Source organism: Pezoporus wallicus, unplaced genomic scaffold, assembly GCF_028554395.1.
Source record: "Pezoporus wallicus isolate ANWC-B61680 ecotype Strahan unplaced genomic scaffold, APGP_CSIRO_Pwel_v1 contig_6966, whole genome shotgun sequence".
Classification (NCBI taxonomy): Eukaryota; Metazoa; Chordata; class Aves; order Psittaciformes; family Psittacidae; genus Pezoporus; species Pezoporus wallicus.
Window position 1 is genome coordinate 4,211,636 of NW_026639746.1, and position 27,744 is coordinate 4,239,379.

A 27,744-nucleotide genomic window follows, 5' to 3' on the forward strand; every position below is an offset into this window, starting at 1 on the left:
CTGTTTTCGGAGACAGTTATGCAGAGAATTAACAGTTTCAATTGAAAAGAAGAAAGGAGCTCAGCTGGACCTGCCAGAGCAAGCACATTAACATAACCCTTGGAGAAAGCCTAAGGAAAAGGATTTACAGGGAGGGAGCTGAACGCAGAGGCTTGTGGCTCTGAGCCAACACCAATTTCTTTTTCTTTGGACCTACCACTGCTAGGGAGGCCAAGCTGGTGCAGTCCTTATGAACAGCAGCGATACCTGACCTCCTCACCGGGTCTTCTTCTACCTGAAGTAACCTACAAACCTTTATACATTTTGACTAAACAGCAAGGTCGAGAGCCACAATGAAGTCTAGAGGGTAAGAGATCTCAACATCTATGGTGTTGAGAGAGTGACTGTAGACCACTTGCCAGGGGAGCTGGGACAATGTGTGCCATTCAGGCCTGGCGCTTACCCTCTCTCAGATTTCTCCTTGGCTTCAGCAGAGACCCATGCCAACCTGCAGCTGTGCAAGCTGTGCCCAGTGTGCGCTCCATTGCTTATGAGCAACTCTGACTCTTACCTCAGATATTTTGTGGATTGCCTTAGCCACCTGCGGCTCCACATAGAAAATAACTATTACACTGCAACATATCATTTCCCTGAGTTGTTGAAAGGCTGAAAAAAATCAGGTGTATTTTCTTTCACCCCTGACTAGAAGCATTCACTAGAGACAAATAACTTCTTATTAAACTTCCCCAGGCAGAATTTTATACCAATAGACTCCTAAAACCCAAAAAATCCCTACTTTTACTTCTAAGTGAACACCATTCCCACCCGCTGTAGACTAACAATCTTATTTGAAATAAGACCTGTTTCAAGTTTTTAGGTTGGTTTAAGCAATTTTGTTGGTATGGAGACACAGATTTTACTCAATACCTCCAAGAGCTACATATCTGCAGCTTATAGGTAATCTGTTGTGTGTGCAATGGTTCCGTGTATCGTTTGCTATGAAAAAAAGTTAAAACAGGCTGAAAGATAATGGGGTGGTAGCATCATACATGGTTCAGAATAGTGATTGTTACACCTCACAATTCCTGACAATCTTCCTGGTAAGTCCTACTGAAATTTACCTTCCCTGGCTGAGATTTACATTTCCAAACAGTAAAAATGTAAGCAATATAAAAATAAGCAATAAATACTCACCCACATGGTTCTACAGGTCAGGACTTGCTGGAGTGAATAATCGAGTGAGTGGACAAAATAATTATTCCTGTCTGGAAAGGCAGGGCTCTTGGCCCAGCCAATTGGGATTTGTATCTGGTGAAAGCCTTAGCATAATTATAGGGTAGTTGATTAAAGGTGTCTCCTGTCACAGCTGATTGCAGTAAGTAGTACAACAACACATTACCTGTCAGAGGTTTTACACTGTGTTTTATAGTCCACTGAAAAAAGCTTTGAATGAGTTCTTTTTTCCTAAAGTAAGAAATGTTTTATAGCTTGACTTAATTTTGCTTTTTGATGCAGCAGTGCTTTGAGTAATGGCTATGCAGAAATGGGGTAAGGAGTAAGCAAAACTGTATCCTGCATGGCCGGAGCATTGAGTACCCCCAGGCAGTGCATCCACGCTGGGCGGGAAACGCGATCGTAGGAGGAGATCCTTCACTAGTAAGCAAGTGGCAAGGCTGCTGTGCCTGGAGATCACTGAACTGAGACACACTGGGCCAGCTTCCTGCTCCCACAGAGATTCGGGCAGGACCACCAGAGCATCCCTTGCAGGTGTTGATGAGTTTGTTAACACCCAGATAAAGATAATTAAACAACCATCCGCTGTTTGTTGTTAAACTCCTAGCTCTGACTATGCTCATGTTGTAGTTTGTGTTGAGGGGTTCCCAGAGCAGTGGGATGGCAGGCAGTACCACAGGTTAGAGCCGATTTGAGCTGTGGCCCCTCTGTTATAATTGTAATATAGCAACTTAAAAAATGTTCCTTTTCTTCCTCAATATAAAACCAGTTTTGTCTTTGGAATTGGTTTCAGTCTCAAGACTTTCAGTTCAGTTCATTCCAGCAACATCTCCTCTGGCTTCTATCATCAAACTATTTCTTCCAAAACAAGACTTGCAGTCACTGATACAGAAGGCTCCCATCCCCGGAACACCCCCAGCAGGTGGGTGATCTGCAGATTGTTCACCCAGTCCTCTCAGTCTTCTCTGTGGGCATTGCTCAGCGTTAAGAACAGCCTCAGTGCCCCTGCTAAGCCTGCCACCAAAGGCGTTAGTTTTATTTGCATTTTTATGATGTGGATATCTGTCCATTAGCAACTGGAGAAAAGCCACCAGTATCACGCCCCACAGCTGCCAGCCCATCAGCAGGCACTGACAATATTTAGTTGCTACTGAATGAGCTGGATTCAACCCAATAACCTGGTGCTAAATGTTACTGTGCTCCTCTAAATCATTATAGTATGGCTGTTGGGTGGCTCCTCATTTCCATTTGATATAATACAAATTGGAAGGTGCTCCTGGGCAGCAGGAGGTGAAAAATTACAGAAGCCACAGCTGGCAGCTGAAAAGAGAGGCGGTGTCATCCCAGATGGGAAGAGAAGCTGATAAAAAGATGAAAATACCACCCCGTTGATACCATTGAATGCTACAAATAATAATAATAAAAAAAACTAGTGGTAATGTGCAAAGGCAGAGATGGTCCAAAGGTTCTAAGCAGTGTAGGCAAAATTGAACTCTGCTGCCCCAAAAACAAAGCATTGAGGAATTGATCCCATTATTAATCAGTAGCAAAACTCAACACTGTGATTTGTGTAAGGCTAAGGGAATGGAGTGAAAGGAGGCAGGGGGCTCAGCTGAAGATGTGGTATCTCCCTTCCCCTCTCCCCTCACATCACCTGCTCTCCTGCCAGTCTGGTTCCACTGAGATGAATCCTGCCTCCCTACACTTCTTCATCTCTCAGCAAAACAAGGTATTAAGGCAGCTGTAACCTGTTTCTCTGCAGCTATCCTGTGAACCTCAGTCACGCCTGTCAGATCCTTCTCTGCACACCCCATATCCCCTTCTTCTAAGCCCACCCTCCACGGAGGTCCTGTTCTTTTTCTCTGCCCCAGTACAGTTTGGTATATCCCCACCTCCAACCTCATTTCTCCAAAGTGCCCATCTTAACCTCCACATCCCCAAGGCAGAGGGACCTACTCCATAGTATGCTCATCCACCATGCCCATGGGACAGAGCCTGCCTTCCAATTCACATCGCTCAGGATGCTCTTTTCCTTCACCCCTTCACAATACGGGGCTGACTTCCCTAACTCACTCCCAGGATTCTTGATGTTGCTGTGCATTGCCCTCAGCCAGACCCAGGCAGCGTTACACCCCTTGCAGTTAAGCTGTGAGAGCTGAAGTCACACCAGTAGTTTTGACAGCACCACGTATGTTTGGCATGCCCTGTGCGCACCTGAGATTTGCTTTCACCATTTTGATATGACTCTATTACAATTTACCACCTCTTTAGCCAAGATTTTCTATATATTTGTCAACTCCAGCCTAAAGATTCAAACTGCTTTTTGGAGAACCATGGCTTAACTTGACCAAGATCCCCCATTTGGTAGAAGGTTCAGCTACCCCCAGAGGTGAACCTTCATAAGCAACTAACACCTCTGTTCTCTTTTGTTTGAAGGAGCCACTTTAGTGCTAGAGAATCTGTAAATCTTTTTTTTTTTTTTAATTATTATTGTTATTTTTCCTGCCCTGGCACAGTTGCATATGCAAGGCTACCTCTGACTTGTGCTCCTCTGTGCCAGCTAAAGGAAACTGGCGATGGGCAGCATAGTTCTCCCCTGGGAGGCCTCCTGCCAAATGGCTTGTACTCAGTGCCTTCCAGGATTCAGATCTAGGCTTTTAAAGGCAACACAGAAGGCTCTTTTGCCTTTATTTTTTTCCCCTACAATTCTGAATAACAAACTCAGTTTTGAGAATGACAGATCTAATTTACATTTAAATCTTTCTAATCCCTTGCTGAGCTGCCATGACAATAGGCCCTGTAAAAATTAGTAAATAAGAATTTTCTTATTTACCTGATTGCCTTTCATTTCTCCTTTTTATGTCAATCTACGCCAAGGCACTTTCAAGTTATATCTTCAAATAGGAAAGCTAAAAGCAATCTGAGTGAAATGGTTTTGTGTTAAGAAAGATGCATTTCTGTGTGTCCTGTGTTCATATTGAAAGCAGCAGTTTCAATCAAGGAGTAAAGAGACACCCTCCCTCACCCAGCCCAAGTGCAAAAAGGTTTGTAAAACTAAGTTCCAGCTTAAACCAACAGCGGTAGCACAGGATGCTTCTGAAGCTTATATAGTCCCATATTCTCAACTGTGAAAATCCATGCAGTGAACATAGCTCTGGTGCATCTGTGCGGATCTATACCAATGAGCCCACATTCACTAATACAATGATATTTGGGATTGCACCTTTAGCAAGAGTAAGCCCACCGCCCTATTCATGTGCGCTGATGTGGATGTCTAGAAAAGGTTCCTTTCCACATAGGTTCAAATTACATGTGGGGAGAAGAGAGAGAAGCACACATTGTCACCACAACAGCATAGAAAAGGAACTGCACCACCCTACATCCTTGCCATTGTAAATGCTGGATAGTACAAGGAGCACTTACCAGTCTTCCCCGTACTCCGAAATTCGTGCCATTTAGGATACCAGGACCACTGGATCACAGGAAATCCTGCTTCTTGTTCTCAGCCAGCCTTCACTTTTGTGCGCAGAATGTGTCTTGTGGGCCAGAACCTTTCTTTTCTGTTATGGCAATGTAATCCACCTGGATTTCATTGATGTAGTAGACATGCAAAATCCATGTTAATGCTCTCCACCCATATTTTCCTAACATACTAATGTTTGTATTAACCATAGTCCATGAGAGAACAATGAAAATATGACATACGATACTGTCCAGGAATAAACCAGCTTTGGTATATAACCTTGACCTTCACCCCAAACTCAGTGACATAACACTGCCCCAAGCAAAGACAAATGCCAGGCTCACAAGAGACAAGGCTTGGTTTCCTGGCTATTGCTTTGCAACAGGTTATGTAAAAGGAGGCAGACAAGAGAGAAGGAAGGAGAGGGCCTAGAAATGAGCTCTGGCTGGGGTGACTGAAGGTGCTGCAGTCCCCTCTTGCCCTCCCAACTCTCAGCTGTAAGCTCTCTGCATGTGCAGGAGAAACAGGTAACACAGACACAAGCAGCATTCTGCAGCCAAAATCACCTTCAGCTGGCTGTTACCTGAACCCAGCAGGCTCTAGACTGCAGCAGTGCCTCTTCTGCTGCAAGTACATGTTTCCTACTATGCAAAATACTGTTTTTCTATTTCACAGTCAATGTCAATAGAACTCACATGAGTTGGAGAACCCTGTATTCCCTGCTGGTTTCTGTTGGTCCTCTGGTTTCTTGGAACTAGAAGATCTTAAGGTCCTTTCCAACCCTAACTATTCTATGATTCTATAATTCTTTTTTTTTCTATTTTATTTTTTAACAGACTGGCATTTTCTGAAAAAAAAAAAAGGATAGTTTTATCAAACAGCTCCCATTCAGCAGTAATTTACAGTGTGTTTGATTGGGAGGTTTTTGTTCTTTTCACCTTTGCATGTATTGAACTTGATTTGGACTTTGATCTCAAGGATTTTTTACTTCTGAGACCTTGCAGTTAAATTAGCTCTTTCTCCTGAGCATTCAAAACTTCTCTGCTGAGTCTGCTTGTTTTTTTTTCCTGCCATCAACTCTGCTTGTGAAGTCAAGGAGAGTAAAAACTCATTACAGCTTTGCTGTAACCGTGTGTGCACTGGAGGGAAGTTCTGAAGTGTAAAGCAGTAAAAGGCTATGATCAATCTGTGCCCTGTTTTACCAGAAGTTCAAGGGCTCCAGAGGCCTCTCTCAATTCTATTTGTTTATTTACCTATTGCTAGCTCACATACCACTTCTGCAGAAATCAGAAATAGATTAGTCCCCATTTCTAACTAGATCTACCTAGAAATAGTCTGTCCATCTTGCATAAAAAACAGAGGCTGTTCCTTACTTGTTTCCGTCAGTGACAGAGCCAGGGAACTTTCTTTGTGATTTCCATATTAAGAACAATAATACAAAAAATTCTAAATCCGGTCTGACAAAGACATTATTCACTTCTAAAGTAATTTTGAAAAAATGAATTATTGAAATAAATCAGTATCTCAGTTTATTATAATGCTTGAAAAAACAGATCCCACTGTCTCTTACCTACAAAAAGTCCAATTTACTAAGCCTGCTGAGAAAAGTGCTCATTAAAGTAGGTTATAAATGTTCTGTGTGAAGACGACTACCTGAATTTGAATTGAAAACAAAGCCAAGGGTTTTCACAGGGGCTAGGGTAGGAGGTTGCTTACTAGCTTGCTCCCACACCTAACACAGCTGGAATGCGGCCTGAAAGAAAGTCTGTGTTACAGACTGCCTCTGAACTGCCTCACCTGCTTGTGAAACGAATTCAAATAACTTCTGAAAGCTGCAGAAGTAGCAGTTCATTTGGATTGCAAAGTAGCAGAGTTAACAGTCATTTGGATTGCAAAGTAGCATAGAAAAGGTAAGTGTCTTCCCAGGCTAGCAATCTACATATTAAAGACATAAAAAGAACTACCTGGAGTCATTAAGACTAGTGCCAAAATAAACTCAGGGAGACCCATGGCAAGTGAAATGGTGGTTCTGGGCAGGACTGTCAGTGTTCATGGGTTTATAGAGTCTTAAAATGTTTTTGTACATTATAAAAATTATACTACACTTCAGGATGGCACTGCCCAGTATTGTTAGTGCCATTTCCTAAAGGAACAGCTTTAGGAAATGGTGCTTTCCATGAGAATTTCATGTCTAGACCGCATTTAATTTTCATTAGTTTAATTCTCTGCAATATAGAAATAGAATTTCTGGGGGATTTTTTTTATACTTTTCAACTAGTCATTTGAGAACCATCAGGGTTTCTTCTATGCTTGACTGTAGCCGGAAACTGTTTCTGTAAAGATGATATGTGAACTTCTGGAATGCCTGCGAGTGTGAATCATTTATTTCCGATTCTGTCTCTCAGACCCCAAGTACAGGTGTTTGAACTTGCTAACAAAACCACATGTAATCAGGTCATTGTGAAACCAACAGAATGTGAGAGCGAGATGAAGATTAACAAGTTCAAAAGCTTTATGTAGGACTGTTTTAGATGGTGGGTTTTTGCTATTTTCTTACTTCTTCATTGAGCAAACAGAGTAAATCACCCAGGACAGATGTTTCTCTCAATATAAAGGAAATTATCAATTTACTGAAAAAAGGGAAAGATCTTGCAAGCTCGGAAAATCCTAAAAATGTGGGAATTCTACTCTAAGTATTGTATCAGCAATGAAAACATCTTAAGAAGAGTCTCTTTCTCTCCTCTTTTATTACAGCTGAGTTCACATGCTCCCAGATAAAAGAGGAACTTAATAATGGATTAGACAATAACTAGTCTATTTCTTAAACTGGGATTTTATCATACTATTTTTTTAAGAAAAGTTTAGGGAAATATTCATTCATTTTCAAAAGCCATTTTCAAAGAAGTCAATCACTTCCAATTACCACAGGATATGCAACCATTCTGCAGCCATGTTTAGTAGTTCACCTTTTATTTGCTACTTCAAACAGTTTTATAACATGTAATTATCTATAAAACACTGCTGAATATCTCGGGAATAGATTTACAGTCAGGCAATGTACATCTTGCTCTGATCCTGCCTTAAATACCTGATGCAGCTTTGCACAGGAGGAATTGTTTACGTGATTAATGGTAAAGCGTGCAGCACCTACCCATAGCAGAGGAAGAAATCTGAGTCTTACCTCATGGGCATTTTATAAGAACTTGTCCAGAGCTATTGATTCACGTTTTTTTAGACTCAGTTTCTGTCTCCTTCTTTGGGCCAGAGAATTAATTGCCACGAATCCAAAACATGCAACTCCCTTGAATTACAAGATTAATTTACAGCTTTCCTTTGGCATAAAACAGCTGCTTCTTGCTTGTTAATGTTTTCATAGTGGTTAGATGTGAGAAAAAAAATATCACGCTGAAGTAATTTGTTACCAAGAAAATAGAGAAAAATGATCAGGAAAATACACTAGTGTAAAAAAAAAGATGTAGAAAAGCCCCCAAATGGAAATGCCCAGTTGCCCGATTAGTCCACCCAGTTTCTAGCGCTACGTATTTGTGTTCATAAGCATTAAAAGCTCCTCAGTCAGTGTAAGGCTAATTCAGAAATTTTAACTAGTAGACTCTCAAGATAGGTACTTACACATTGCACCACCCACAGTTACTGACTGTGTTTAAAAATATGAGCCCATATTTTATCAGTTGCCCAGATGAAAACATCAAGTTTGGGCTCATCTATGTCATTAGGTGCATCATTTATGTCCTCACACCAAAAGTGTGAATTTCTGCACACTGCAGCCAGTAACTAGAATGAGTTAAACTCATATTTGATCTTGCTTCTGCACTGCAGAGCTCATACAAGACTGCACAAGCCAATGTTGAGCAACTTGTCCATAGCTGGTCTTCGTAGCCTTGTGAGCACTTTTGCAGTATAGCAGCCACTTGTTCACTCTTGCATGCAGTATGATTATTGAATTATTAGGACTTTTAAAGGATTTTAAACTCTAGAAATATAACAGTCTACTAAAAATTCATTGCAGGCGTAGTTATCAAATCATGATCATCATGACGTGAGAACATTAACATCTTCCTGAAACCCATACTTGAAAAAATAGTGGTCTGTTCTCCATCCCTTCTCTTAATGGATTCAAAGTATCTACAGTTAAATCTACTTTATTTTTCTGCTATTATGCCATCACAACTAAGTTGAAAGTTCAGTTTCAGCCTACCCAGTTAGTATCTTGGCTACCTGCTGCGTCACATAAAATTGGTAAAATGACTTCAGCTCTCTGTCATAAAATCTGATGTACAGCTGAAAGTAACTGAGTTAATGACAATGAAGGCTGAGCTATTTTCTAACTCTTCAGGCAAATCAGAGCTTAATAACTTTGAATGATACTCACAGAACATTACAGGGAAGCTTGCATCCTGCTGCCTGTTTTATCCTACCGGATAAGATAAAAGATGACTATTAAGCTGCTGGGATGATACTTTCCTTTAACACTGTTGTGGTTTAAACCCAGTCAGACATACAGTTGCATGACTGCTACTGCTGAACCCAGGACAGACACTAACAATGAGACTTTTTCAGCCATCTAAAAGTTAGGCTCCTGCTCCAAGGTAGTTATTCAAGACACTCTTTATCTTTGGCAGAAAGAGACAGAAACCCCTAGAGCATGACTCTTCCCATCTATGTACAACATCTGTCCAGTATATTTATTCTTGCCAGGAAATACCTTCTCCCTCTAATGACTGAGTAAATTACAGGCACATACCTGGGTCCACAGTCCTAACACATAAATGGTTAAAGTCATAAGGACTGAATGTCACAGTGCAGTTTACCCAGGCAACTTCATGCACGTAGCTGCAGTGCCTACTTTAGGAATGCAGTTGTCATAGACTCGCTCTGCAGGAACCTCTCGAGTTTATCTCAGATCCTGAATGGTGGGTGAGGGGGGGAGGAATCACCCTGCACACGTGCCTGTCTCTCTCCGTTGCCTGCAGATGGTACCTAACAAGAACAGGTATCTAACTGGTTCATCAAATGTATGTAGATGAATTCAAGACCTAAATAGTCAGTTATTCACACAGAAAATGAAAAGCAATTTGTCTCCATAGGAGATGGATGCACTTTCTGCACTATATTGCACTACTCAGGATGTGATAAAGGACAACGTGAATATCATCACACAAAAGTATTCAACCTGGAAGTTAGTGCACAGGCTGAAGGCATGCTAAGGACCCACTAGGCCATCAACCTCTAGTTTACAGGCTCATCTACATTTTCTTCAAGATACTGTGTAACTAAATACTGGATGTGTAGCCTAGTTTTTAATAAAATTATACAAAGTCTAATAATTACCTACTTAAAAGGAAAAGAGAGAAAGGAAAATGAAAATGTGGGTATTGGTAACTTTTCCAAAGAGCATACAGCATTAGACAGTTTAATCAAAGCATTGCCTGTACCAAATTAGCTCTAAAGATGTCCACTACATAAACAATTATTATCAAATTGCTGCAGCAATAAACTGGACAAGTTCTTTTTATAAAGAACAAATATAGGACATCATCATGGTCATCAATAGGGTTTGAGCAGCAACCAGGGTAGATTTAATAATGGTGACTCAAAGAGAACAAATGCAGATACCAGTAGCTTGAGGAGTTCATACATACAAGCACACACACATTCAAACCCTTTGGCTTTTTGAGTTACAGCGGTGGGGCTAGAAATCTAGTTTTAGAAAATGAGGAATGCTAACAGATCCTGAGGGTTTCATGAGTGCTTTCACCAACCGCTCATTCATCTCCCCATAACATAAAGACACAGTTCAAAAGTAGTTTCTGTTATAGACTGACTACCCAAAGATTGACTCAAAATACTTCACAAGCAAAGGAGTCACCCTTTTAAATTAATTTACTTTCAAAAACAGATGCTAAAGAAAACCAAAGTAAAGGAACTGCCCCATAGAAACCCACTAACAGATACTGTCCTGGTCTGCCTGGGATGGCTGCCCTTCCACCAGCCACATGAATGAACACATGGTGTATCAGCCAGTCATGTAGCAGGAGAGGGAAAAAAACAGCTGGTATTCCTTCAGTCTCTTCTCTGCACCACCATAAGTAAAAGTGTGCTTGGGAAAAATCAGCCTAGTGTGCTGCCCGTGCTCTTTCAGCAGCACACAGTATACATTTGCGGTGATACACATTGTTTATCACAATTATAGAATGTATCTGCAAAACAGGGAGAAAAATTACCTTTATTATTATTATTCAGCTAAGATATAAATTGCCATCTGGAAGCAGGAGTCATAAAATGTAGCAAAATAGGTAATGACAACAGACAAGCTCAGAAAGAAAAATAGCTTGGCACCATCCTCACCATTGCTCCCAGACTGGGTTCCATATCCCAGCAAGGTGCAATCCATCTAGGAGCTGTGGGAGCATGTATGACTCTCTCATGGCAAGTTCTTCCTTTAAAAATTAACTCATTACCCTGGATTAACAGCTGGCACTTAGCAAATACTGTCCATGCTCTACTGATTTTACCTCCTTTATAGCTTCCTCTGTGACTGCCCTTGAGTTAATGGTTACATCATGCATGAGTAGGGTAGCACTCCACATTCATTTCCCAACACAGCAAGCATTGTCATGCACTGGGTCATAAGCAGGTATAAACCAGCCTAAGTCCTGTGTAATTAACTTTGGCCCAGCACATTGAAGTGTCTTTGACAGTGAGCATCATTCTCCCCATCAGTTCTGGAAGGGGAACATGGGAGGAATTCAGATGAATGATACGAAACAACCTGGCATCTCTCTGCAGGTAATGGTGCTAGGGCTGCAAGTGAAGGTCCCTGCATGCAGGGATTAGAAAACTGCAGGATGAGTTATGATGGCCCAAAATGCTTCAGTTCTTTTAGTTCTTATCCAAAATAATTCAGGCAATGATAATTTACATGTTAAATAAAATATTTCCTATTTTTCTAATACAAGAACAGGGTGTCAGACCAACTTATTTTATTGAAAGTATCAATGATACTGAGGTGAATGACGTTTCATTCTCTGAATATAGCTGTAAGAATCTTCCAGGTGAGATAAAGTTTAATAGGTCATTTGGTCTGTTATTTAAAAATGTATGTATATCCCCTGCTTCATGTACTCTTTTAGGATACTTCCCATAGAACAAGATAATCTTTCAACTTTCATTTTAACCTAATATTCACCAAACTTTCCTTCCTTCTGCAGGTTTAATCCACTATTTTTATTTATAAGCTTTGACAACATGCAAAAGAAATCCTTTCTTTTCTTGTATCCCCAGCAATTTTTATTATAGCCTATGATTTTGTCCTCATTTACCAGGAATCACTATGTAGTCAGTTGTTTTTATCTTTTTTTAATATATATAGTGGTCTCTTCAATTCCTGGTCATATTCTTTTAATCTAAGTTGCTTATAATACTTAGCATATTTTTGAGGTAGGGTCCCTGCAAATGCAGGGACACTGCTCGATGATGTCCCACCACTACATAAAATTTAATTGCTATTCTTTTGCTGTTAGATGAAGCTGCTAGTTTGAGACTTGTTATTCCCTCTCAGCATTGCTGTTCCTCTATACAGCTCTTTCACTGAACAACTCCTTTATATTATTTTTCTCCAAATATCTGTCTTTCCTTGAGGGAGAAAGATTTTTCCTTCTCTGATTGTTACCACTAAGTTACCCTATGCCCACTGGCCTGTGAAACTTGAACAATTTACTACAAATAATTTCCCGAGAACTGCTACTAATACAGAAAATGTACTCTGGTTCCCAGCAAATACAATTTATTTATTCAGTGGCTCTTCTTGTCTCCGAGGGAAAATCAAGCACAGGTAGATCTTTTCTTGCTTTCATTTGTGAATAACTCTGAGTTTGTTCATGCAAGGTAAAACTAACCCCCTGCAGAATGGAAATAGAGGTTAAAAAGAGTCAGCACCTTCTTATACCATGAGTTTTCTTAATAAAGGGGGGAAAGGAAGAGAATTTGGCCTTACTTGGGAGAATTAAAGAGCAAATCAGAAATAGGATGGGAGAGTAAAAAAGGCAACCAAATGCTAAGCAATTATAGGCTGCTGATGGGAAGGAACAAAGAAAATAGAATAAATGTATATTGATTGAGGAGGTCAAGCAAATGCATTTATTTACTGCATTCATTACCAGCTCTAAAAAAATCCTGAGAAAAAAGCTGATAAAACGCCTTGCCCAAGGATCCGATCCTGTGCCATCAAAATTAATGCACTTTTTTGGTTGACTGCTATGAGAAGAACCAGGCTCTTGAGTTACCTGAAGATTGAGAATGTAAAGAATTTAGTGGAATAGGGCTGTCAAATTGCCACGAGCTGAGGGAGAGGGTAGCTTTGCAAATGGGCCACAGGAACAACTGGTCTGCAGCGATGCTTTTTTATGGTGAAAACTTGCAGTGAAAATCTTTTCAGGAGCCACATGAAGGCAGTGTGTAACAACTTCATCGTAGGTTTGAAAGCTCCATGTCTGACATCCAAGGAAAGGATATAGGATGTCTGTCAGTCGTTCTACCTGAGCTCAGCTTAGAGTTGGTCGCGTTTTTCAGTGGCACATTATTTTCAGACACAAAATGCTGACTTTTGACCTCTTGCTTAATTCTGACCTTATCATTTTGATCACTATTATGTAAATGACTGATACAATGTATGTTTGCATGTAAATAATCATTGGGGTGTTTGACATTTATAACATTTCTGTCTTCAAAGTGGAGTCAGCCTTCCGTGAATGCCCTAAAGCAACTGCAAAATGTGAATCTAGGTCAGTAAAGGATGAGATGTGTCAGGCAGCAAAATGCCTAAAGCCACAAACATTCAGGTGTCATTCACAGTCAGTGCTGTTCCTGGGTGGGGAGACAGGATGCTCTTTGAAGTTTCTTTATTACAGTGAGGAGGCTACTCAGGACCCATGAGTACCAATTTCAGAGACAACTAATGTGGGCAGTAGGCAAAGAGCCACTTATTCTCCTTTTTGGCTGCCCTGTTTTAATGACCCAGATGCTTAGATGAGGTAGCCAGGGTATACGGTGTGACCTAACTTGTAGCTGCATTCCTTCCTATCCCTTCAGAGGAACAGGCAGGCAGAGGGGTTAAGCCCACACTTCCTCACATGTTCACATACAAAAGGGCTGCAGCCAAAATCCCTGCTCTTTGCTGCTTTTTCACGGCCCAAAGTGTAAGATATTTTGAAGGGAATCACTACAAACCTGCTTTAACTCCTCCTTTCTGGTTCCACTCCTCCTCTACTTTTGTCATTATTCCATCCTTGTCCTCCTGGACAATTGCAAGAGTAATAGCAACTATTAGTGCACTGGTGAAAGGTGTGTGATTTATATTTATGGAGGGAAGTGATGGTGCACTGGTGTGTAAGATCCCTCAAATATAGGTACTGAGTAGCTGGCATGTGTCCTGGTGCAAGGGATTAATTGTCCTGTCTCCAGCGCTCACTCTGTGCTACCTCCATCTTCAGAAAATCCAGCCTGCAGATGCAGGTACACTGAATTCCCTGCACAGTTGACAATCACGTCTCTGACATGTCTGTATGGAAAATAACAGTTTAAATATTTCTGCACAAAGAATTCACAGTACTATTGGACCATATAAAATTTTCCTAAGATTTGGCCTACATTTTTCTTTTGGATCACTGTGTTTTATAATAAATAAATATTATCTTTTCCCTCAACTTTAGACTGATACTCAGTCTTTTTGGCAATAAAGTGATCATATGAATTTTCCACATATTTTACTATTTTCCAAAGAGAAGAATACAGTTTCTTTCAAACACCATTTTTCCAATTTAGTTAAAATTAGTGTAGATTTTTCATTATGCAAATCAGCTTACAAGCCCATTAGCTATTGGAGCTGTTGTTGGTATTCTTAACTATCTTAGTCCTGCAGGACAATGTGGAACAGACTCACACAAAGGTTTTGTTACAAGAAAGAAAACCTTATTATCCTGCTCACCTCACAGGGGTACATTTCAGCCAAGGAGAATTTCAGAAGCAGCTGTTTGCCGATGGGTGAATGTCTAGCATTGAACTTGGCTGGATATAACATTTTGATACGGGATATAGAGAATTCCTGCAAAAGTAAAGCAGAAAATTGAGGGGGAAGAATAGTTTTGTAGCTTTGCAGTTTTGCTGAAGCAGTAGCAAATGCAACAGTAGCAGGGGATTGTGGTGTTTCGTTGAGTTTTGCAGTTTATATGTGGTAGAGGGAAACAGCTGGCTTGTGGCCCTGAGAGGGTAAGTTTTTTGATGTGTTTGCTCTTTGCAGTGCAGAAAACTAACAGCATTCAAGCCTCAAAAAGAAGAACCTTCAATTCTGGCCAAAGCCAGAAAAATCAGTGTCTGGTTTTGTGACCTTTTCACATTCTAGACATTCTGTATTGCCTCAGTTGTTGGGTAATGTATAGAATATGATTTTACACACATAAGGATAAATATTTAAAAAATTATTTCCATAAATAAGAGGAAATTCAGGGACCTGAATATTCAGCAGCTTTGTTCAGCTTGAAAAAAGCTGTCCAGCTGTAACAGCAACTCATTGAATTTTCCTGAACCAGGCAATTTTCCTAGGCAAGGTCTTCTAATGCAATTTCCAGTAATTTCTCAGTTCTTGATTTAGGTAGGATCAGAGCAGGATATCTTGTGCCATTTTCTTACTGTTTCTATTTCCAGTTTAAAAACCCTGAAATTATTGCAAGGAGCATGCACTGTGACAGCCGAAAGAAAACTCTCCTTTCTTTCCTAAGAGTTCAAACTTAGTTTTCTTTAGGCTTTTGCCAAGGATCACTGAAAGGTGCAGGTGACTGTTTCTCAACCTTCTTCTCTAGCTGTGATTCTTACTACAGTTTGGAAGGTATTTATCATACCATTTTCAGTGTTGTAATCCCTGAATCACCATTATCAATACCCATTAGACTGGAGAGAGTAAGGTTTAGGCCCACAGAGCCACTTAAGTATTTAAAGCATTTCAAAGCCTGAACTCTATTTAAATCAGTTGGAACTAGTTGGTAAAATACATTCTTAAACACAGATTGTAGTCTGCACTCTAAATGTTAGAAAAAATATCTCCATCGCCTGTTTATTTGCATTCTAAATGTCTCAGGCTTTGAGATGTTAAACACCCTTTGCCCAGGTGGAAATGAACAAATGACACCCAGCATTCTGCAGAATGCATCCAGCAAATGTTTTAAAGAGTAGTTTGACTTTAGTATTTGACATGCAGGAGGTAGAGCTGCTAGAAAAACTGGTTTGCATTAAAAAAGGGCACTACTTTTAATTAAACATATATCTGAGATGTATGAAATTGTTTACTTTTTCTCCAACACAAAATCTCAGTGAAAAGGGAAAGTTGCAACAATATAAAAAAAAATTTGGAAGTTTGCTTGCCATTTGAAGTGATGCTTTCATTTTCATTTTGTATTTAGTTAGAAGTTACAAAGCTGAAGGCAAAATCGTTTGTTGAAACGAAACTGGTATAAAAGGATTTTTTCATTTCCTGACTCAAAAAAATCTTTGGAGTCTTTAAAGTGATAGCCAGAGAAGCATCTGGGTTGCATTATCCGGATCCCTTGGAAATAAGAGGACACGACTGCTGGAAAATGCAGCTGAAAATAAAGATCTCTCACAGTTGTTACAAATATTTTCCTGCTTTCCCCCAGGGTTTGCCTGTGGGTTTCTTTCAGAACTCCTGGTGCTGCCCAGTCTCTGAAGGTCAAACCTGGCCCAGGGCACCCACACCTCAACCCGCAGCAGGAACAAGGTTTGCATCTTTGTAGCTGGTGGGTACCATGCCGTGAGCTGGGTTTATGCCATGGCCAGAGCCTTACCCTTCAGGGCATTAGTCCTGGAGAAAAGCAACTGAATTCCTAACCCTGCATTTCTACCCTACCTGCTGTGCTTTTCTCCTTTTGCTTCTCATCTCTTTATGAAAAGGAGGGAGGTGTCTCTTGACAGATGAAATTATGATTTAATGAAAAAAACCTTTTCCATTCTCACGTCTATAATCTTGCTTTATATTACCTACCAGTTGAACTAATGGTAAACACAAATTTATCGTAACATGTGGCCCCTCAGTGTGCAGATAAACAGGGATACAGCAAGCCCTGCTCAGGCTGCAAGATGTTCTCTTACCTCAAAAATAGGTGGTGTAGTAACAGCCCAAAACCCAGTCTTATTTCATTTATAGCTCAACTGCATAAAAGATGGTTGTAGTACCTTGATAAACACTTCTAAGTGACAGCAAATGCTTTATTGCCATTAGCATGAGCTGGCAAAGATTAACAGGCTCCATCATTTTGTACCAATAGTTTGTCTAACTGCCAGCACAACGTTCCTTCCCCATGTCTCTTTAACAGAAGAATGTGACTTTCTGAAATACCACTACCTTTACTGTTGCCATTAATTTAGCAGGAAGGCAACATCTTGAGCACGTGTCGATTCTGAGAGTTATTTTTGATACTGAATCCCAAATTTATGTCTGTTAAGTGCATATTTTCCCATATACAATGCCAGACCAGTGGGAATTACTGTGTACAATAAAATTCAAACACAGTCTTGTTATCAACACTGACACTGTTCAGAGCAGTAACCAGTGCTGTAATGTTTATAGCAAGCCTGTCTGTGTACATGTAAATAAATTTGACAGATTGAGCAATATATTTATAAAATGATGCTCAGTATCTTCCAAGAACAGCTTTTAGTAGATACTTCCCACAGAATTCAACTATATTTTTCCCAAAGGAAGCCATGTGAATTTTAAGTTACTTGCTATTCCTGTGCATAAAGCTCTTGCTTCTTTTTTTTTCTGGCTAGTTAGAAGCTTTGTGCTAAAATGTGCTAAAAAGGGGGTGGACTGTGCATTTTAGATGCTAAGTGATGTGGAGGATTTTCCAAGCTTGTCAGCAGAGAATCTGAGTGGTAGAGCTAATCTTTTGCTTAATGTAGCTTGCTGCTAAAAAAGATTCCCTCAAATCTGTTTTCATTTTCCTTATATTTCTATTACTGTATATTCCTGACCTGTTTCTATTCAATCCTAAGGTTGAATGAGGCAGACAATGCTTTAATAAATATGTACATTCCAGTCACAAAAAGAAATTGTATTAGGAGCAATTGGTGCTAGTATTTCCACAGCACATCACATGAAGATGATGAATTAAGAAACCTTTTGAAGGTGAAAAACAATCATAGACTTTCATATGGCCATAAAGGATGGTAAAGACAAAAGCCAGAGCATTTCCAAGAGGTCTTAATCCAGCACTTCATCCACAGCCTGCAGTGCCCTCACTTTACAGGGATTTGTTTTTAAATGTATTACTTGTTCACTTCAAGAAACTCTTTTGCCCTGCCTTTCTCAAGATAAACACCCAGCTAGGGCACATTGCTGGGAGTTTAGGGAACCTGAGCCTTCTACCTGCTGCACCAAGATGTTACAAGAAGTACTTATGTCACAGAGTCCAAAGACTGTGTGTCATAGATACGCTTAATATCATGCATGGAGTCCTTATCTTTGCTGTCTTGGTAACTGTTCAAGGGGTTCAAATACTTCTCTGCCGCAGCCCCCAAAGGCACTGATGGTCTTTCTGTCCCTGCCCAGCCTTCCCTGGGGCCTCCCTCCAGCTCAGCCCATGGCACTGGAGTCCCATTTCAGCTTAGCCTGGGGCTGTTGGTCCTTGCCGCAGCAATGCAGGAGGGGTGCCTGTCTCCAGCCCCATCTCTGGCCCTATTTCCTGGGTGAATGCCTTGGGCCCACACTGTTGTCTCATCTCTGGCTCCATCTCCTGCTGCTCTTGACTGGGCTGGACAGCCCTTGCACCTGGGTCATCACTTGCCTCCTCTGGCTCTGTCAGTGGGCCCATTACCAGCACCTGGCTATAGGGGCTGTGCCTTTTGAAGAGGGCAAGGCCCATGCTGGGGTCACCCATGGCTGCCCATCCCTCCCTGGAGCAGCTAGTACTCAGCCCCAGAACCCTCATCTTTAGCTTACTGCTCTGAGAAAACAGTCATATTGTATCTGCAAGGAACAAAAGCTCACTGTTTTTTCCACTCTAATGTTTCACCAAAAGTAGATCTTATTTTTTGCATTACCTCAGGATTCACCAATCTTAGTCAGAAGTGCAGGAGGCCTGGGCTTAAGCCTCTGCTCCCAAACAAAGGCAGCAAACAAGTCTTTCAAATCCATTTCCTACAATACCAGGCTGTTGACTAAAATGCAGTAGAGTTGTTGTTCATCAGTATCTCCCTTAGATATCCAGGAGATATGCTTTATAGATGCTTGGCAAGTCACTCTCAGCTGGTCACATAGATGAGACTTCCAAAGAATCCCACCGAACTGTAGATGTGAAATAGGTCTCTACATAGCCAGCTGGCAAGAGGGGTTGGGTGAAGCAGAGACATTACTGGGAAAGCCTGACATGCTAAAGGAGTGTAACAGTCTGGAGGGCTGGGTAATACCTGAGCAGAAGTCTTTTAGAGGGCTGGTAACATCTGCATGTTAGGTGTAAGCATCGTGGTTCACCATGGTTACTACCAGTCCACATCTATCAGGAAGCACAGAAAACAATCTTTGTGAGTGTCCCCCTGCACTAGGACACAGCCGTTTCTTTTCTAAAAGCAAATTTATGCAGACTCAAAAGCCTCAAAGCCTCAGTGCAAAGAGTTGTAAAAACACTTGGTGAGATTTAGCTGTCTATATACAGTACATTATAACTACCCTGTTCTATTCCAGGTATCTCCATGGGCTTGGCAGGTATGACACAGGATGCACAGGAGTCCTATATCCCTTTGGGACTGCAGCTGGAGGTCAGGTGGGATATACCTGAATCCCGCCCTTTGCTCAGGAATGACCCAGGTCAAACAGTAGCAAGCTTAAACCAAAATAAACAAATTCATGCAGAGGTTTTTTACCTGGTTCTGATGAGATCTGCTGCTTACAAGGCTCTGCAGGAGAGAGCTACCAGAACTGCCTGTTCCCAGCCTACCCTACCTTTATACTGGCTGGCAGAAATCCAGTTCTTCCAGTCCTTCCCTAAGTGGCACAGAGTGAGGTTTGTGGCACACCACTTATGCCCACATTCACTTGTTACAGCATGTACTCCTTGGCACAGCAAACAAAGCGATCCCAACCTCCTCCAGTGTTTGAAATCAGGAGGGGTGAAGGCTCTCGGTACGCAGACGGAAGCACCCTGTGCTATGTAAAAACTGTAGTTCCTGATCAGAGATGTAAATAGAATGAAACCCACCACTGGAAAATCTACACGCTTCTGAAACATCATCACGAGTCAGAAGTGCAATGGACAGAGGCTTGCAGTGAGTGTGTTTGTACTTTTCACTGGACTCTTGAACTAGTGCACCAGGCCTCCCTAGTCAAACTAGACACAGCTCACCGGCAAGCAATGCTACAGCTTGGGCAGCTCTAGCACATCTACAAAGGCTCTGCCCATACACCAGTATGCTGCTGCAGACCCAGGAACGGCCTCTTCTGATTACTCTGAAACCCCATCCAGTAGAAGTAGCTGTCAAGGAGCTGTACAAATCCTGCTCCTCATGAGCAGGAGTGAAGCAGTGTAACATCTGCTAGTATAAATGGGCTGCATTTCTGATTCCCTCTCCTTGCATGGCCAGGCTAATCATATGGAGGAGTTTGGTTTGTTGTTCCTGTTGCTGTGCTGCTTCACCAGCTGCCCAGGCTCCTGCTCACAGCACAGGAAGGGACTTGGAACCATTCAGAACATGGAGCCCTGGAAGCCAGCAATGGGATGCACAGTTACCAAGGCAAACAGCAGGAAAACATCTTTTTTTTTTCCTATCTCTTGAGTCATCCTGGAAAAAGATTTGGATTGTGTTGTGTAAAAATATACACTCAATAGTGAAGTCTGGAATAAGTAAAGGTGATGTCGCTCTTCTATTTTCAATTACCAGAAAGGTTTTCCTTACTTTAGAAGTGGTCTTTTCCCAGGAAATAATACAAAAAAGTCGTAACTCTCACTTTAGTTGTTCATTTCTACACCACCAAACCTTCTGCTGAGCAAAGAGAAGATTAGGAAGGTTATCTTGCCATGTTTTTCAATGCAATGAAATCAGTGCTACAATCAGTGTTACAGTCTATTTGAGAAACTAGATAATCACATTCCTCTAGGCAGATTTCAACAGATACATGACTTTGTTCGTGACCCTTTTCTGCCTGTTTCCAATTAATATTTTAATGAGCAAGTTTTCTTGAAAGAACCTCTTGAGGAAACAGCACATTTTATTTGAGAGAAAATTTCTAAAAGACAAATTTTACATTTTTCCCCATTAACACTTGCCTTGAAGCTTGCTTGAGAGAATTTGATTGATCTGGGCAGAGAGATCAGGTCACTCAGATAACTCAGTAAAATTGTGGGTATTATTCATTAACCTAGCCCTAAAAAATACAGAGCATAAAAATCTAAAGATTTTAATTCAAGTACTGCATTGTGTTCAAGAAGTAGGCAAACCATGTGAATAAAGTTAAAGAAGGTTCTATTTCATAGGTTTGGTGGCAACATAATGAAATACCTTTTCACAGAATGTGGTTCCTTTATGTTGAGTTCTGTATATGCAATAACATTTTCATCAAGTAGACAAGACAGTTCTCATAGTGCTTATGTATCTATACCTCAGGTTTAATACTGTGAACTAAATAAACACTAACCACACACGGGAGGCACATGGGAGGTTCACAGCTTTTCTCCCAGTGGTACCATACGCCTGAATGCGAGTACCAAGGGAGGCTTTGTTTCCACCACTGCAGCGTGGGCTGTACAGGAGCAGCACCGGTGAATTAAAGCTACCGTTACCAGTTTAAAAGCATCCAAGAAAGGACATGAAGTAGTTTAACTAAACCAGTTAAGCCAGTTAAACTGCTCAGAGCTTCACTTGGCAAACTCTGACAAACCCTGCTGATTGCAGTACACAGTGTTAGTTCTTTTTATGCAATTCTGACTGTGATTTTTGTTTTGCTCATTTATTTGAATGAATGGAAGATATAGGCCATAGGTCCCAGTAAAGATAGACCATAGGTCTGGTATCATTCTTCATGTTTAGCTGCATTGCTGAGAACAGATCACATCAGGAGTTCAACAGACATACGCTGCCATAACTACACTGACTTGACAAGAACTGTGCCGGTGCTTTTAACCTCAAGCACTGAAAAAAGCATGAGAAAGACCCCAGAGGAAATGTTATAGATTTCTGAGGCAAAGAAAGGACCATTTGCCATTGGGCCCTCCCTGTGCTGTGCTTGGGAATGTCTTCCTTTGCAGGCAGTGTTCAAGGCCGGGTTGGACAGAGCCTTGGGTGACGTGGTTTAGTGTGAGGTGTCCCTGCCCGTGGCAGGGGGGTTGGAACTAGATGATCTTAAGGTGCTTTCCAACCCTAACTATTCTATGATTCTATGTACAGTTGCAATACTTTGTGGTAAGGTGGGATACTGTTCATCCTTTGTCTTTGGGGGTAGCACCCTCATCTGGGGTCCAGAGGCTCTTGTCCCGTTCTTGGCTCAGCCATCAGGCAGATGCAAGACTGTCTTTTTGGACTACAATTTGACTATTGTAAAATTGTTGTTTATGGCCTTTGTATAGCATTTCAAGATTCACAGGCTGGACAGGCTATAAAAGAACAGGTATTTATTTGAATCATTATGTGAGAGACTTAAAAGCCACTAACTATTAAAAACAACAGGCATTAAGCTCTATGAGTTTTATATATTAAGCTTTATGAGTTTTCAGTCATACCACATAGATTAAACCTAGTGTGGCTTGAGCAGTGGTCCAGCACCTTCTGGGAAGTGCTGGCTTTCTGTGGCAGAAGTGTTATGGCTGATCTGCAGGGAACATCTGCTGTGTCTGAAGTACACTGAATCTGTAGCATGTACAAAATAGACATGCCATTTCTTGAAATGGTCATATCCAGTGTTCAAATATCATTTATCTGATCCCATCTGTAGCCATGAACATGAATGGAAATGCCAGACAAAATTTCCAGCCAGAAAAAGTGAGCATGCTTGGAGAAGCCCATTTGCAAACTAACCCCAGCCAAATGCTCTCCTTCAGAAATGAAAACTATTATTTCTTCTGTACTCCATATTCTGCCAGCCAGCACTGGAGGAAATCCTCCAAGTATGGAAAAGCAATGGTAATTGTGTGGGAACTAGCAAAGCTAGCTGCCAATAAACCAGCCAAGGAGTTATCTAATGGCAGCCACCAAGTAGCCCAGCCACTCACCTGTCAGTGCTTCAACCCACTGCAGAGCAGACTGGGTCACATCTCACCCTTACCTTCCTCTTTTCTCCAGAGCTTTGCACTGTTCAGACACTCCATCTGGACACAGCTCAGGTGCATGTCATGGCCATTCCTTTCCCTGTCCCAGAGCTCACTGGCATGTGGAGGGTGGCAGTGCTGCAGCCCAGGGTGCAGATAGACCACAGCGCAAGCAGCCGAGGGTGCAGGCAGTCCGAGAGAGCACAGCCTGCTTGCAGCACTATGCCCGAGGCCTGGCTTCACACGATGCTCTTGCTCTCTGCCTTCAAATCCCACCACAGAGTACAGTGCTGGCACTACAAAGCTGGGAAGTGAACGTGTTCCTCTAAATTGCCTGCCAAGACTGCATGGAACCAGTCATGCTGATAGTTCATTATAAAGCCCTAATACGTATTTAATGACACCATATTTTCTACAATGCCAATTCTATTTTAATAGCCTTAATAATAGCACATATTAGTGACATTATCAGTTGATTGTGTAATGCTCTCCACCTTCACTGTGCTATGCCAGTAGTAACTAATGAATGCACATTCTAGGATATTCATCCACCTGGAGCTGATTTCTCTGAGTAAAGCTTTAATTTCAGGGAAATGGGATGTGAGCTTAGTGTGGGAGTGGATTTGACAGAGATTTGATGCTCTTTTGGAGTTATATATCAGCTTCCAATTTCTGCTGATACAGAAATAAGCTTAAAAATAGCTAATTCCACCTGGGCCATTTGTGTGCCTGCTGCTCCAGACCCAGCCAAGAACAGCAGACCTGCTGCACAAGCCAAGCTGCTGAGAGGTAGGAATCCAAGATGGGGAGATGCCAATGTCCCATCTTTTAAATGGCCTTTTCCATCCATTCTTCATATGACTAAAAAAAATATTAGCAAGAACAGGTGAACAACATTACTGTATGTCCTGGGTTCAGCAGTAGCAGTCATTTTTCTCTTTCTTAGTAGCCGGTGCTGTGCTGTGTTTTTGACTTTCAGCCTGGGAACAGTGCTGATAACACCGATGTTTTTAGTTGCTGCTCAGTAATGTTTACTCTGACCAAGGACTTTATGAGTCTCAGGCTCTATCAGGGAGGAGGGATACAAGAAACCAGGAGAAAGCAGAGACAGGACACCTGACCCAAAGTAGCCAAAGAGGTATTCCATACCACAGCACGTCATGCCCACTATATAAACTGGGGGCAGTTACCCAGAAGGGCTAGATCACTGTTCAGTTGGCTGGGTATTGGTCGGCAGGTGGTGAGCAGTTGTATTCTCTCCCCTTGTTATTTCCCTTATCATTATTATTATTGGTGGTAGCAGCAGTGGTTTGTGTTCTACCTTAGTTACTGGACTGCTCTTATCTCAACCCATGAGAGTTGCATTCTTTCGATTCTCCCCATCCCTCCAGGAGCGGGGGGGAAGTGGGGGGGAGTGAGCAAGTGGCTGCATGGTTCTGAGTTACCGGCTGGGCTTAAACCATGACACTGTTACTATATCAGTTTTGGGCTGTCTGATAGGAGCAGTTTACCAGCCGCCTCATAAATGCAGACACTGGAAAAGTAGAAAACTAGGCCTAAGATTAGTTTAGGTCTTCTCTTTGGCCTTGAACATTCTGTTTTACCCCCAAAAATACCATGTAATCATGCACCTAATCCATCAATCAGCAAGACAAAATGTTAGGACTACAGGCAGCAGAAGCAAATGGGCGAATGTTATTACCGCTTACAGCAAATGTTATAAAAGCCCTTGAAGCTGTTACTCAGAAGATTATTGTCAACACCTCCAATAATGCTGTGGACCCTCAGTGGGGGCAGACATTGTCCAGACTCATGCTGAGCACTTGTTCAGGTTGGGTGTTTGACTTTTGCTATCTATTTGTTATATACTTGGTCAACACACTGAGTGAGCATCAATACCTCAACAACATATGCAGATCATCCTTTTCTGTACCGCCCTTCTTCCTATGCATATTTAGAGATCTGGTTAGAATCAGAGAGCCGGTCCTACTTTTAGGCACACTGTTGTTGTAAGACCTGTTTTGACTAATGGTGGTTCCCAGGATGACGTGTGGGATATCAATTTGACACAGTCAATCAGGCTCCTTCCTTTGGCTCCATGTTGACAGTCAGTCATTTGCCTTTCCCTACTCATCTGCTGAGAGAAATGATCCCAGCATACAAGTCCCATATGTCTGTATTCCCATTTCTCCCCCTTATACATACATCCAGGCTCCTTCCTCTTTGTCCCCAAAAACACGTGAAGCCATAGCAGCTGCTTTAAGCAGAACCTGTAACTGCTACCTCGGCAGCCACTAAAAATGTTGAGGCAATTTTCTTCGCAAACATTCCACCAGGAAAGCCAGGGAATGAACTGGCAGAGGAGTGCTACTTTTCACATACCGACTGAAATGTTTTCTTATTGATTGGCTATTACCCTGTTCTAAAAGACTCAGGGTGAAATTCCCAGCTGGTGTAAATCAGGGAAGTCCTACTGGAGTCTCTGATATATTTTCCAAATGGCTTAAAAATTCAGCAGGAGCCTTAAACTGCCAATGTTATATATCAAACAGCTGGCTAAAATTCAGAAAGGTAGCACATTTGCTGTAATGCTCTTTGACTTTTAAGTATTCCTTATGGACCAGATTCCTTATGGACCAATCCAAGTCCTAGAGCAAGCATTCTGAAAATTAAAAATAACCAACCAAAACTAACCACAAAACCCCACACGGACCTGATCAACATCATAAGTTTTAGGAATAAGAGTCAAACTGTGGAAGTAAATTTTACATTTTAAGCCTTTGTTTTCCTTTACAGATGTGTGTTAGTTATCGCATGAATCAAAATTGAGTTTTAAGAGTCCTGCACTTCTCTTGGATGGAAGTTTGCGTGTCAAAGTGACTGGAAGGATTTTCCTAGCTCTCAGTGGGACTGGACTGCATCCCTTGTGAAGCCCAGTTCCCCAGCCGGTGTGGATATGACCTATGTGCACAGCACAGTCATTGCGTTTTTTTTTCCTTTTTCTTTCCAGTTCTGCTTCCCAAACATTCAGCATGCTGGTGTCCCAGACAAATGTGCTAATGAAACTAAAGGCCCAGGACCTGAATGGCCTTGGGAGAATTAGCATGGCAAAGGAAGGCAAGTCAAGCTCCAGAATCTGTCTTTTCTTTGGTAACAATGACTTTGTCTTAGGAGACAAACAAACATTGCCTGGACTTGTTTCATAACTTTAGGCAAGTCGGATGTATTGGTCTACTTTTAGCAGCTATGTATTTTAGAAAACTTTTGTGAACCTGATAATGTCACTGTAATGTTTCCTATGTTTCCTTCAGCTGCCTAATGAAGCAGGATGGGTTTGGGGCTGCTGCTCTTCAGTGTACACATCTTATTTCTGGAGATAAGTACAGCCATACTCCATTTTCTCCATCCTCTTCACTGCTGTGTAAGCAAGTCACTGCTACAGAATTCTATATTCTATCAAGATAAGACCATGATACATGTGTTACGGAGTGGTGATATTTCATTTTACCAATCAGAAACTCTAATAATCACTTAGATAAAGGCAAGACCACACTGTAAATGGCACATATTCTTTAATCCTGTATTCATTTAAAATACAACCAAAGACTTTTCTAACTTTAATAGAATTAGATCATTTTTTTATATTTGTAATATATCACAATGCAGAATATTAAAAAGGGTGAGAAAATTTCTATTATTAAAATAAAACCAGTATATTGAAAGTGAAGAAAAGGATTTTACCACCTATAGAAACATCCACTTCTTCCCTCCAAGGAGTTACAAGTAAATCATTTGTATTCATGTTGCCGTAACTGAATGCCAGTTAAGTCTGTGTTGATTTCTAATAGTGATTTTCCTGGAAACAGAGGCATGTAGTAGTTTTCATTTCAAAAATCCAGCTTTTAAACTACAGACTTTTCCCTAAATGCTCATCTGCAATCCCTCCTCCCACTTTCTCAGAGAAACAAGCCAGTGTTCAATCTGCTTAACACAGATGGCTCTTGCAGAATCAGTGATGACTAGGAAAGACTTCACCTTTTGTACTGTGATCATTTCAATGACCTGTGCCTGAAGATTTGGAAAAAGGCCAGGTTGTTCTATGCTGAAGAGCAAAGTCCACATACAGCAGGAAGCTGCAGAGCTGCTCCAGATCTAAACAAATTCTCCAGAGAATCAATGCTCAAGTCTTCGACAGCCACATCCAGTGAAAGTTAAAGAGAGAGCCACTTTTTCACAGACACATCTAAGATGTAACTGCAGCCAGTCCCAGAAGAGTTCAACATCATCTTCCTTGTCTGCTGAGAGAGAATCCTTACAGAAACACAGATTTCAGGAAGAGCTTTCTAAAATGACCCAGAATACTAGCAGAAAATAGATTCATTGCCATCATGAAGACACAGTTTTACTACCCTTCAAATAGCGGAATAGTCAGTTTCTGTTTGGGAGGCTTATCTTTCCTTTAGAGAGAGGCATGGGCTGAACTACAAATCTTGTTTGAATAAGCATCTGAAACATCTTTTTTGGATAGGATGATGATTTGACACTTCTGTCAAAACAAGGAAAGAACTTGAATCCAAATCTTCTGACACATATATTAATAGGTGATTATAAGCTGTTCTAGCTCATGCTGTATTTTTCCTTTCTCACTCTCTCAAAACATGTTTGTAGGCAAAACACATACAGAAATTCCCCAAGAATCAGAAGAACAGAAGTCTGTAACAACACTTAATATCTCATTTCTAAATA

The 27,744-nt window shown here is 41.2% G+C and overlaps 1 long non-coding RNA gene across 1 annotated transcript; it reads left to right on the forward strand.

Annotated features, from left to right (window-relative positions):
* Window positions 1–11,167: 11,167 nt before the first annotated feature.
* Window positions 11,168–25,941, forward strand: LOC130602682 (uncharacterized). Its single transcript, XR_008972959.1, has 3 exons — window positions 11,168–11,482; window positions 19,446–19,524; window positions 25,795–25,941. It is a non-coding gene; the product is annotated as an uncharacterized LOC130602682 (long non-coding RNA).
* Window positions 25,942–27,744: the final 1,803 nt, after the last annotated feature.